This window comes from Physcomitrium patens, chromosome 15 (assembly GCF_059467195.1).
Source record: "Physcomitrium patens ecotype Gransden chromosome 15, ASM5946719v1, whole genome shotgun sequence".
NCBI classification, from domain to species: domain Eukaryota; kingdom Viridiplantae; phylum Streptophyta; class Bryopsida; order Funariales; family Funariaceae; genus Physcomitrium; species Physcomitrium patens.
The window spans coordinates 3,443,984-3,456,904 of record NC_143424.1 but is presented as its reverse complement, the minus strand read 5'-3'; positions in this window follow the sequence as shown (position 1 = coordinate 3,456,904).

Here is a 12,921-nt window from a genome sequence, read left to right as displayed (position 1 = left end):
TAATAGATCAAAAGTGATATTTGAGAGCAAACTTGAGAAGATACTTTTGAGCATTGGTTTTATATCAATTGAGTCAATATTGAATTTTTGAAAGATTTTCAAAGTTACGAGTATTTTTGGTTGATTTAGATTTTGAAAAATAAAAATATGTTTACAAATTTGAAGATTTCTTGAGTTTTGTGGTGTGTATATGGATGAATTTTGGATAGTGCATTAGTGTATTAGTTTTTAATATGTGTTCAAATTTTGAAGTCAATCAACAGTTAGATCAAAGTATATAAAGATTTTTGTAGGTTGAAGTCTCAAAAATTGAAGTTTGAAGATTAAAAAATATTTCTAAGATCTTTAGCAATTTGTCAATTGGATTGAAATGATTTTTTTTATGTGGATACTAGATTCAATTTTTAAAATTTTATTTAAAAATTGGAAGCAATTCAATAATTCAAGAAGGAAATATTGATATGGGAAGTTCAACATTCAGATTGGAGTAGGAGGCTGCCTAACACCAAATTGAATTATCCTATATTTCTTTCAATTTGTAAGTGCAATTGATTTCATCTTTCTTGTGCTTTTTCTTTATTAAGATATTAAAAAGTGTAATAGTTTTGAATTGATATCAATGATTTGATCATTAGTTGTTGGAGTTCCAATTTACTATAGGATTTAGTTTAGGATTTGCCTATGGTTTGGTTAGGACTTAGGATTTAGTTTAGAGTTTGGTTAGGATTAAGATTTGCTTGGAATTTGGTTTAAAACTTGACTAGATATTGATTAGGATTTATCTAGGGTTTGTTTAGGATTTAGGATTTTATTATGATTTAACACAGGATTTGATTAAGGTTCAATTAAGGTTTCAATTAGGATTTGACTTAGGATTTGTTTAAGGTTCAATTAGAATTTTAATTAAGATTATATTAGAAAAAATAATTTTAGTATTTATTTAGAATTATTTCTCATTTTTTCATATTTTCTATTTTTAATATTTCTTTAAGATTATTATTATTTCTTTAAAGGTTTATTTTTATATTTTTTAAAGAGTTCTTATTATTTTTCTTTAGGAGTAGTTTGGAACTTCTTTGTGTGTCTTTTATAACTTCTTTTAAGTTTTTTTTGGATTGAATAAAGTTCAATCAAGATTATTAAGATTTATTTAAGGTTATTTAAGATTCTATTAAATTTTATAGGATTATTCTTGTATTTTTATTTACCTTCTGAAATTACATATTTGGTGCATTTTTCAGCAAAAACACACGTAATATAACATCAATAAGTTGAGAAGTTATAGCTCTTGAGTTGAATCTGTTGGTTTTTTTTTTTTTTTTTTTTTTTTTTTTTCTATTTTCTTAGTATCACAAATGCACAAAAGTATCAAACAAGAGTAGAAGGTAGAATGCTATCTTTTATGGATCTTGTTTCTTTTATAGCAAAGATTTGTTATTCTTCATTTTGATTTTGATGAATATCTTTCATAAAAAATCTAAACCTTTTTTGTTGCATTTATAAGATTCTTTATTTATTCTCATATATATTCACTAATATTACATCTACTCTAATAAATAAGATATTTTAACCTATTTTGGCGCCACCTTAAATCTAAGACTTTTTTCCACCTCAAGCTCTTGATTATAATCCACTTCTATATGAGGAGGTGGCATTTGTCTTTTTTTGTGATATTCATTATGTCATATTGCTCAAGAAAAGATGCATGGAATATAGGATGGATTTTCATAGAATTTGATAGATTTAATCGATAAGTAATAGGATTTTCTTATTTATTAATAAGAAAAGGTCCAAACCTACAATAGTCCAACTTGTCACAAGGATAAGTAGTCTTGATATTGCAACAAAGTAGCGATACCTTGTCACCCACGTTGAATTATAGTTGTTCTTTGTAATAAGCATTTGCATTCATCTTTTGTCATTCTTGAGCTTCTTTTAAGTGTGCCTTCATTGTTGCATATAGTTCTGACAAACGGTTTGTTTAAACTTTTGCCACAAGATTATCAACTTTTAAAAAGGAAAAAGTATGAAATCATGAATGATAATCATACTAAGTAGAGAAAGGTGTTTATTAAGTAGAAGAATGTATTAAATTATTATACGCAAACTTTACTAATGGTAAAAGTGTTGTCCAATCATCTTAATGATAATTGATGGTACATCTCAAATAGTGTTCCAAAACTTGATTCACTTGTTTCGTTTGCCCATTAATTTGAGGATGAAAAGTTGAAGATAGGAATTTTGAATTTTAAACAAATATTGTATGATTGTATAAAGTTTTTGACTACCTTTCATATTTGATACCACCAAAAATCTCTAGATACTAGCTTCAAAGTCTTATTATATCTAAAATGCCTAACTGCTCAAAATTCATGATAAACTTGAAAAACACATAATTGTGTCCTACCTTATGGAATATAAAATCGCCTTTTAAAATAAAATAGATTGTTTTTAAATTCAAACCTAGAAATATCATGAAATTTAAAAGAATTATTCTTGAGATCATGGATAAGAGGATTAGAGGACATATTTGATTGAATTTGCTTAACAAAGGTTGAATCAATAATCAATGTTGATTTTATTGTTTGAAGATGAAAATACTTCAGCTTCAAGAGAATCATTTTTTATTAATTAAAAGCTGCATCTCTTTCTTTTGGTACAAAATTAGAATACTTAAAAAAGACATTTGATAAACTTTGTTATTTTTTTAGATTTATAGGTAAGCTTGAAATCAAATCTTGATAAAGACATATTCCAATAAGCTTAATGATGATTCAAAATATGTGCTAACATGAAGTACTTGAGGTTCTAAAGATTCGTATATATAATAATTAGACTAGAAATACCTTTTAAATAATGATGCCATTCTTGAAATGAATCTATAATTACAAGAAGATGTTTATTGTGGATTTCATAGTTAATGTCAACTAGTAAAAATTTTTTAGAATGAAAAGGTCTAAGATGAAGCTTATCATCTATTTCATAGCGTCTTGTAATAAAATAACATTCATAGCAAAGTCTAATTCATCTATTTCTGTAAAGAATGCTTTAAAAAAATTGACGCAATATAAAATTGGTACAAAAATAAATGTTGTCTTTAAGGCTTCAAAAGATATTTTTAGTTCTTTGCTCCATTCAAGTTTGTCTTTACATATCAAATATGTAAGAAGAGCCGCAACTTAAGAAAAGTTTTTGATAAAGATTTGATAATAATTGGAAAATTTTAAAAAATATTATATATCTCTAACTATTTTTGAGACCTTCTAATTTATGATAGTCTAGACCTTCTTAGGATCCATCATTAATCTTTTTTTGGAAATGATGTATCTTGAAAAATCAAATTGAGTAGTATGGAATATATACTTTTTCATCTTAGAATATAATTTTACATTTCTAAGTTTTTGTAATATATGATGAATATGAATTTTATATTCTTCTATATTTCTTAGAGTAGATTAGAATATTTTTTTAATAACAAATAATAAAATTATCAAGAAACTCATGAAAGACATCATCTATGAGATATTGAAAAGCACTTAGTATATTTGTGGATCCAAAAGGCATGACATTATATTCAAAATATCCATACTTAGTTTAAAAAATAATCTTTTATTCATCTCTTTATTTAATGCAGACCAAGTTGTATTCTTCTTGTAGATCTATTTTTGTATAGATCTTTGCTTGATTGAATTGGTTTAGAAGTCTTGAAATTAAAGGTAGGAAATATCTATTCTTGATGGTGAACTTGTTAAGTCTTCAATAGTCAATGCACATTTACATAGATCCATCTTTTTTCTTCACAAATAAGATTGGAGCTCATGTTGGAGATTTCGAGTAGCATATGCAGTTCTTAGCCAAGTTATTGTCAATGTATTCCTTTAGTATAGCCAACTTATTTTACAATAAGCTATAGATTGGTTTAAATAATCATTGAGCTCCTTCTTATAGATCAATTGAATAATCATAAGATTGATGCTCTAAAAAAATATTTGTATTTTTTTTTTTCAAAAACGTGCTAGAAATCTTAAAATTGGCTAGAAATATTACTTAATATCTTTCTACCATAAAAAATGGATGTGGTATATATAGCAAAAGATGGCCCTTATTTTGCTCCATATATGAAAGCTTTTGTAGATATCAATAAAGATTTGGATATATTAGGCTTATCTATTTCTATTTCTTTATCAATATTTTGGAATCCACGTTGCATGTAAGGTTTTGGAATTTAGTAGCATATATGGTGGCTGATTGTGATCTTTGTCATAAAGATAAGAACTTGGTCTCTACTATTCTTTTTTAATTATTTTCTCTAAATGTGGCCATAAAAACTTCTAAGAATGAATTCAAATCATAAAAGAATCATGAATTCTTATCCATTAAAGGTAAAAATCAAGAGAAAGCACTTCCAAATAGAAGTTTACTTATGAATTTAACTTGAATAAATCCATTAAGATATTAGAAGGGATGCAACCTTAGATAGAATTTGACTTGTAGCAAAAATCTTCAAAATTTTAATCTTGTTCTATCAAACTTCTTAGGCATACTAATCTTTATACTTATTATATTTGTAGATGGAAAACTTCTTAGATTTAGTTGTGAACTTGATTTATTTTCTTCCTTCAATTTCTTGACATAGATTCTAAATTTTTTTTATAGCCATAGGATTAGTATTTCTATAGTTGGTGCTAGTGATGCATGAAATTTCCACCTTAAGAATTTCAATAAGTTCTTGAAAATTAATAATAGTTATAAATCTATTTTTACTTCTATTAAATATAGCATCTATGATATTTTTTTCTTTCAAATAACTTAATAAATCTATAGATCAAATTTAAAGAGGATAATCAACAACTTCTAATATCAAATAAAAATTTTCACAAAAAAAGATAATTTGCTCTCTTTAAAAATAATATCAATGTTAAAAAACTAAATAGTTTATTTATAGGTGGATAATCTGCAATGATCAAAATATAACAATAGAAGTGAAATAATTAATTTACTTCCAAAATAATATAAGTATAATTAGTTAGAACTCTTGTCAAACTATCAAAGACATGAAGCTTGAAGAAAGAAATCCTCAATACACTCTTGTGCTATTCAAAAAGATAAGTTAATTATTCAAATATGATATAACATTAAATTAGAATGGCTATTTCTAAAGATAAGAAGACTTTAAAAGTCTTGAAATAAGCCTAAAGACTAGAAAGGCATTAATAAGAATAAAGAAGACTTCATTCTTGCCTCCATATATGTCAAGGACATATACATTTACTTCAATAGTTACTTATGTGATTAAGTAGAAGTAGGTAAATATAGAATAATTTCATAAAGTCTTCTAGAAAAGCTTTTTAGAAGCTTCATAGATGCGATTTTGACTTTAGATGTGTTTATAGGTTAAAAACTTGGCCAAAAAGCTAACCATGTATTGATAGCTTGTGAAACAAGTTATCTCTATATAGTAGCTTGTAGAACAAGCCAACTACGTGGTGCAAACATAGATAACTTGCCTTGCAAATTAAGACATGTGGCTAGCAAAGTCAATACATGTTGGAGGTCCTATAGGACATTGCCACGTAGTTCTTAGTTAGATAGTATATATAGAGGCAAGAGTGAAGCCTTCTTCACTCTTGTCAATGCCACTCTAGTCTTAGTCTTGTTTCAAGACTTTCTAATCTTCTTGTTTTTGGTGATAGCCATTCTAGTTAATATTACATCACCTTTTGAGAGACTTTCTAGTTCTCTTCAATGATAGAAGAGTATATTAAGGATTCACTTTCTTCAAGATTCATGTCCTTGACAGTTTGACAAGAGTGCTAACATATTGTTTCTGTCTTTTTTTAAAAGTGAATGGACTACTTCACTTCTATTGTTGTATTTTGAAGGTTGCAGACTCTTCATCTTTAAATAAAAAAATCTTATTTTCTAATACTGATCTTTTTCTTAAAGAGAGTGGATTATCTCTCTTTGTAGGATTTTTTTTTAGAGGTTGCGGATTACCCTCCTCTAATTTAATTTTTGAATTCGTTTGAGTTATCTATGGAAGGAAAGATTATAGATGCTTCTCTCAATAGAACTGAGAATAGATTTGCAACAATGGTAGATCTTCATGAGCTTGTGAACACTCTAAGAGTGGGAATTTCACGTATTTCCAATGTGAATCATGGAAGTACTATGTCTACGCCTATGGAAGAAGTTTAGAGTCTATGGCAAGAAATTGTGCAGCTGAAAGAAGTAAGTAGACCAACGTCAAAACCAAATCCAAGGAGTTTTACTTCTACAAGTATGACAGGGATAAGGATTAGTATGCCTGAGAAGTTTGATGGAACAAGATCAAAATTTCGAAGATTTTTGCAACAAGTCAAGCTCTATCTAAAGTTGCACCCTTTCCAATATCTTAATGGATTTATCTAAGTCAGATTTATAGGCGCACTATTATCGGGAAGTGCTCTCTCTTAGTTTGCACCTTTAATGGAAAAAGATTCATAACTCCTTTATGATTTGAATTCACTCCTAAAAATATTTACGGCCACATTTGGAGAAAGTGATCAAAAATGAGTAGCAAAGACCAAGTTTTTATCCTTCTGGCAAGGATCACAATCAGCCACTACATATGCTGTCAAATTCCAAAATCTTGCTTGTGACATGGACTAGAATGACAAAACACTTATCAACCAATTTTGATATGGATTAAAGGATAGCATCAAAGATTTGTTATTAATAATGTTGAAAGTAAAATCTTTGAAATAATTTATTACTCAAGCCATTGCATGCGATAATCATTTATTTGAAAGGCATCAAGAACAAAGATTTGGTTGAAGAAGAATAAGTCAAGTAATGGCGGCAGCTCTCAAGTTTTTTGAAACGTATTTGTTAAAGCCAGAACCAATGTAAATTGATATGATATATTTTAAATCTCTCACAAAGCACGAAAAGACTTGACATTGCCAAGAGGGGTTGTATTTCTATTATGGAGAAGCTAAACACACTGTTTAATATTATTCAAAGAAGCAACACAATTATAAAATGAGGAGCACAATTACCAAAGAAGATAATGTATCTAAAAACAAGTTTTTTCAGCTACAATAGGGACCATGCAGCTGGAATCATATGCAACACCTAGTAAAGGTCCTATCCTCTCCTCAGATCCCTCACCTTATTTTATAATAGAAGTATATTTAGGACCTAATAATTACAAAGTCTTTACCTTGTTAGATTCAAGAGCCTCAACATGTTTTATAGACAAAGATTTTACCAAAAATCAAAAAATATCTTTAGTGAAGAAAGTTAAATCCGTACATGTAGAAGTCATAGATGGTCATTTGTTGTCTTTTAGAAATGTTACCTATGAAACTATTCCTTTAGATGTAGCAATTAAAGATCATAATAGTGTAGTAGTATTTAATGTAATAAAATCTCTCTCTAATTTGATTATTTTAAGATTATCATGGCTAGAAAAATATAACCCTCAAATAGATTGGATTTCTCATAATCTTAACTTTTCTGATAGTATAATCCAAGATCGTGTTAGCAAAGTAGAAGTACATAAGTCTAGTACATCCAAACCTTTACTAGTAGGTGCAAAAGCTTTCATGCATATTATAAAAGAAGGATCATCTTTTGCTATATATACTACATCCATTTCTAATAGTGAAACAACGTCGAGTGGTATTCTTAAGCAATATCAAGAATTCTAAGATGTTTTTGAAAAGAAAAATGTACATATTCTCTTCGAATATTGACCTTATGATTGTTCAATTGATTTGCAAGAAGGAGCTCAACCACCATTTGGACCAATCTATAGCTTATCATAGAATGAATTGGCTACATTAAAAGAGTACATTGATGAGAATTTGGCAAAGAACTTCATATGCCATTCTAAATCTCCAACCGGAGCTCCTATCTTATTTGTGAATAAGAAAGACAAATCTCTACAAATGTCTGTGGATTATAGAGGACTCAACAAGATCACCATCAAAAATAGATATCGTTTGCCTTTGATTTCAAGACTTCTTGACCAACTCAATCAAGCAAAGATCTATACCAAAATAGATCTATGAGGAGCATACAACTTAGTTCATATCAAAGAAGGAGATGAATGGAAGACTGCTTTTCAAACTAAGTATGGATATTTTGAATATAATATCATGCCTTTTGGACTCACGAATGCATCAATCGCTTTTCAACATCTTATGAATGATATTTTTTGTGAGTTTTTAGATGATTTTATTATTTTTTATTTAAACGACATTCTAATCTACTCTAAGAACACAGAAGAATATGAGTTTCATGTTTGTCGTTTATTACAAAAATTTAGAGATGCAAGATTATATGCCAAGTTGAAAAAGTGTGTATTCCACACTACTCAAGTTGACTTTTTAGGATACAACATTTTCAACGAAGGCCTTATGATGGATCCCAAGAAGGTTCAAACTAGAATAGATTAGAAGATTTGAAGAACAGTACGAGATGTGCAATACTTTTTGGGCTTTACTAATTACTATCGAATCTTCATCAAGAATTTTTCTCAAGTTGCAGCTCCACTTACACGTTTGAGTTGTAAAGACAAATTTGAGTGGAAAAAAGAAGCAAAAACATCATTTGATGCTTTAAATAAGGAATTTATTTTTTTACTAATATTATATTACGTTGGTTTTTCCAAGGTATTTCTTATGAAAATAGACACGTCAAATTTTATTATAGGTGCCGTGTTGTCACAAATGGGAACAAATGATAAACTCCACCTAATAGCTTTCCATTCAAGGAAATTTTTACCAGTCGAGATTAATTATGAGATCCATGACAAAGAGCTCTTTGCAATCGTGGATTCATTTCAAGAATGGCGTCATTATCTAAAAGGCACCTCAAGTCTAGTTACTATGTATACAGACCATAAGAACCTTGAGTACTTCATGTTAGCACTTGTCTTGAATCGTCGTCAAGTTCATTGGAGCATGTCATTATCTAGATTCAATTTCAAGATCACTTATCGATTCAGAAAACAACAAGGTCTATCTGACGCTCTTTCTAGACATTCTTATTTTACACCAAAAGAAGGAGATGCATCTTTTGATCAACAAAGATCAATTCTCTTGAAGCTTGATCATTTTCATCTTTGAGTTATAAAATCAACATTAACTGTTGATTCAATATTTGTGAAGCAAATTCAATCAAGAATATCATCTGATCCTCTTGTTTAGGATATCAAGGATACTTCTTCTAAGCCTCATGATACTTCCAAGTTTGAATTCAAGAATAATCTATTATATTTTGAATGATGCCTATATGTTCCAGAAGGTGAAGCTCGATTATGTGTTCTTCAAGCTCGTCATGACTTTTGAGCTGTAGGACATTTTGGATACAATAAAACTTTGGAATTAGTATCCAAGGATTATTGGTGGCTGCAAATGTAGAAGGAAATCAAAGATTTTGTACAATCTTGTGATATTTGCTCAAGATCAAAAACTCCTCGTCATCGACCTTATGGACTTCTTTAGTCGTTATCTATTTCAAAACAACCATGGTCTTCTGTTTTTGTGGATTTTATCATGGATCTTTCAATCTCAGGTTTCTATGATTCTATATTTGTGATAGTAGATCATTTTATCAAGATGGCACATTTTGTACTATGTACAAAATCTATCACATGTGAAGAAACAACTAAACTTTTCATTGATAATAACTATCGCTATCATGGATTGCCAAAAGATATTATATCAGATAAAGGGACTTAATTTGTATCAAGATTTTGGAGAATCCTATTCAAGTTTTTAAAGATGGATATAAAATTTTCTTCAGCTTTTCATCCTCAAATTGATGGACAAACGGAACAGATAAATCAAATTTTGGAGCAATATTTGAGATATACCATCAACTATCATCAAGATGATTAGACAACTCTTTTACCATTGGTAGAGTTTACATATAATAATTTGATATATTCTTCTATTCAACAAACACCTTTCTTTACCAATTATGGTTATCATCCATGTCTTGATACTTTTGACTTTTTAAAAGTTGATAATCCTGAGACAGAAGATTTAGCAAATTGCTTGTCAGAGCTATATACAATAATGAAGATACACTTAAAGGAAGATCAAGAACGACAAAAGATCAACGTGGATGCCTATTGCAAGGAGCAACCACAATATAATATGGATAACAAGGTATGGTTATTTTGTCGTAATATCAAGACTACTCGTCCTTGAGATAAATTAAATTATTGTAGGCTGGGACCTTTTCTTATTTGTGAACAAATCAATCATGTTACCTATCGATTATATCTACCGGAGTCTATGAAGATCCACCCTGTATTTCACGTGTCTCTTCTCGAGCCGTATAAGATAGTGAATATCTTGGGAAGAAGACAAATGCTACTTCTTCTTATAGAAGTAGATAATAACCAAGAGTTTGAGATGGAAGAAGTCTTAGACTTAAGGTGGCACCGAAATAGGTTAGAATATCTTGTTCATTGGCATAGATATGATATTAGTGAATGCACATGGAAGCCATCAAAGAATCTTGCAAATGCACTAAAGAAAGTTTAAGTCTTTTATCAACGACATCCATCAAAACCAAGATGAAGAATAGCAAACCTTTGCTATAAAAGAAAGAAGATAAAAAAAAATAATATTCTACCTTCTATCTTTCATTGTAACTTCTGTGTATTTGTGATGAGATGGAGCACCAACAACCAGCAGATTCAACTCAAGAGCTTTTGTTTGCGGACTTATCAAACGAGATATTGCGATTATCACAACCTTTAAGACAACGGAATCGAGATAAAGATCCTCAAGAACGACATGTCTTTCTTCAAATAGATGGTGAGATACAACGTGTTTGGTATCACGACCTCGGAAGAGACTCCCGATGTTTAGTAATTTTATTAGAGGTAGAAACAACTCCTCATGGTGTTTCAAATGTTTTATTTGAAGGAAGTTGTGAAGGCCTCAACAATGACCAAATAATAGGGTGGTCTTTTTGCTCTGGTATGGAATACTATAGATGGTTGAGAGGACTTATTAACCATCCCCGAAGAGAGCAAAGATTGAAGTATCTAGCAAATACAATTTGCCGCGTCTTAGACTTCCTTAATATATGAAGACTGCTCCTCATGGAACTCGTCCTTAGAATGAGAGATAATATCATGGACATATACATTTACCTCAATAGTTATTTATATGATTAAGTAGAAGTAGGTAAATATAGAATAATTTCATAAAGTCTTCTAGAAAAGCTTTTTAGAAGCTTTATAGACGCGGTTTTGACTTTAGATGTGTTTGTAGGTTAAAAACTTGGCCAAAAAACTAACCATATATTGATAGCTTATGGAACAAGTTATCTCTATATAGTAGCTTATAGAACAAGCCAACTACGTGGCGCATACATAGATAACTTGCCTTGCAAGATAAAACATGTGGCTAGCAAAGTCAACACATGTTGGAGGTCCTATAGGACATTGCCACGTAGCTCTTAGTTAGATAGTATATATGGAGGCAAGAGTGAAGCCTTCTTCACTCTTGTCAATGCCACTCTAGTCTTAGTCTTGTTTCAAGACTTTCTAATCTTCTTATTTTTGGCGATAGCCATTCTAGTTAATATTATATCACCTTTTGAGAGACTTTCTAGTTCTCTTCAGTGATAAAAGAGTGTATTGAGGATTCACTTTCTTCGAGATTCATGTCCTTGTCAATATATATTTTTAATTAAGACCTATGTGGCAATGTCCTATAAGACTTCTAAAATATATTGACTTTATAAGTCATATATTTTAATATGCAAGATAATTTTTTTATATGTGAGCCACATAGTTAGCTTGTTTTGTAAGCTATCAACACATGATTAATTTGTTGATCAAATTTTTAACCTATCAAATGACCTATAAATACATATAAAATCAAAGCAACATCTATGAAGCTTTTAGAAAGCTTCTCTCAAAAGTATTATGAAATTAATCTATTTTTATTTATTTTTATTTAATGATATAGATAAATATTAATATAAATATGTATATCCATGACAATTTTTTATGATATGGTCAATATCTCAAAGTTTTATAAAATATGAGTTTAAAATTATTTGATTAGTTTGTTATTATAACAATTTTATATATATAGGTTTTCAAAGTCTTTAAAGTAAAAGTAAAAATCACATATATTAATTATATGATATAATATATTTACATGAATTAAGAGGTGTAGAATCACCTTTTGGTAGCCTTCACCTAGATGAATCCCTTCTTAAGTACTTATGGCAAGGTACTAAAATTTATTAGGTTCCTTGATGTTGAAGATACAATAAAGGTGTGGAATAGAATTAAGATTGTAGAAAGTGGATTTGGACTTGGATATCTTGAATTTGACTTAAATTAATACATTTCTATCGGCATGCAATCACTCCACTTTATAAACAATGATGCAATCATATGATTAAATGAATAGAAATTATTATTGGAGATGCCTATAAAGTTGCAAGATATCATTAGTTTACAAAGAGGTGTATGATTGGTTTCTATCACAAACTTTGATCTATGAAGATATGATCTAAAATATTTTATAATAAAAATACCTATAAGACTTTCATTTTTGCTAATTTCATAATTTTTTTCATCCTTCAAAAGACATCAAGAGAAATAGGTGATAAAATATTTGTAATTGTCAATAGTCTTGTATAAGATTGCTCCTACTATGTCGCGATTGAAAGTGAGAATTGATAAAAAGAACAATGCACAAATTGACCTTGAGCTTCTTAAAAACTAATTACTTAGTTGAATTCCATGTAAAAATGATAGTCCTTTTTAATTGCCTATAGAAAGAGATGATAGTAACTATAAAGTCTTTTATGAATTGTTTATAATGATCAATCAATCTAAGTAAGGACTAAGCACAATTGAAGTATGAATAATATCTAAATTCTTATTGAGTA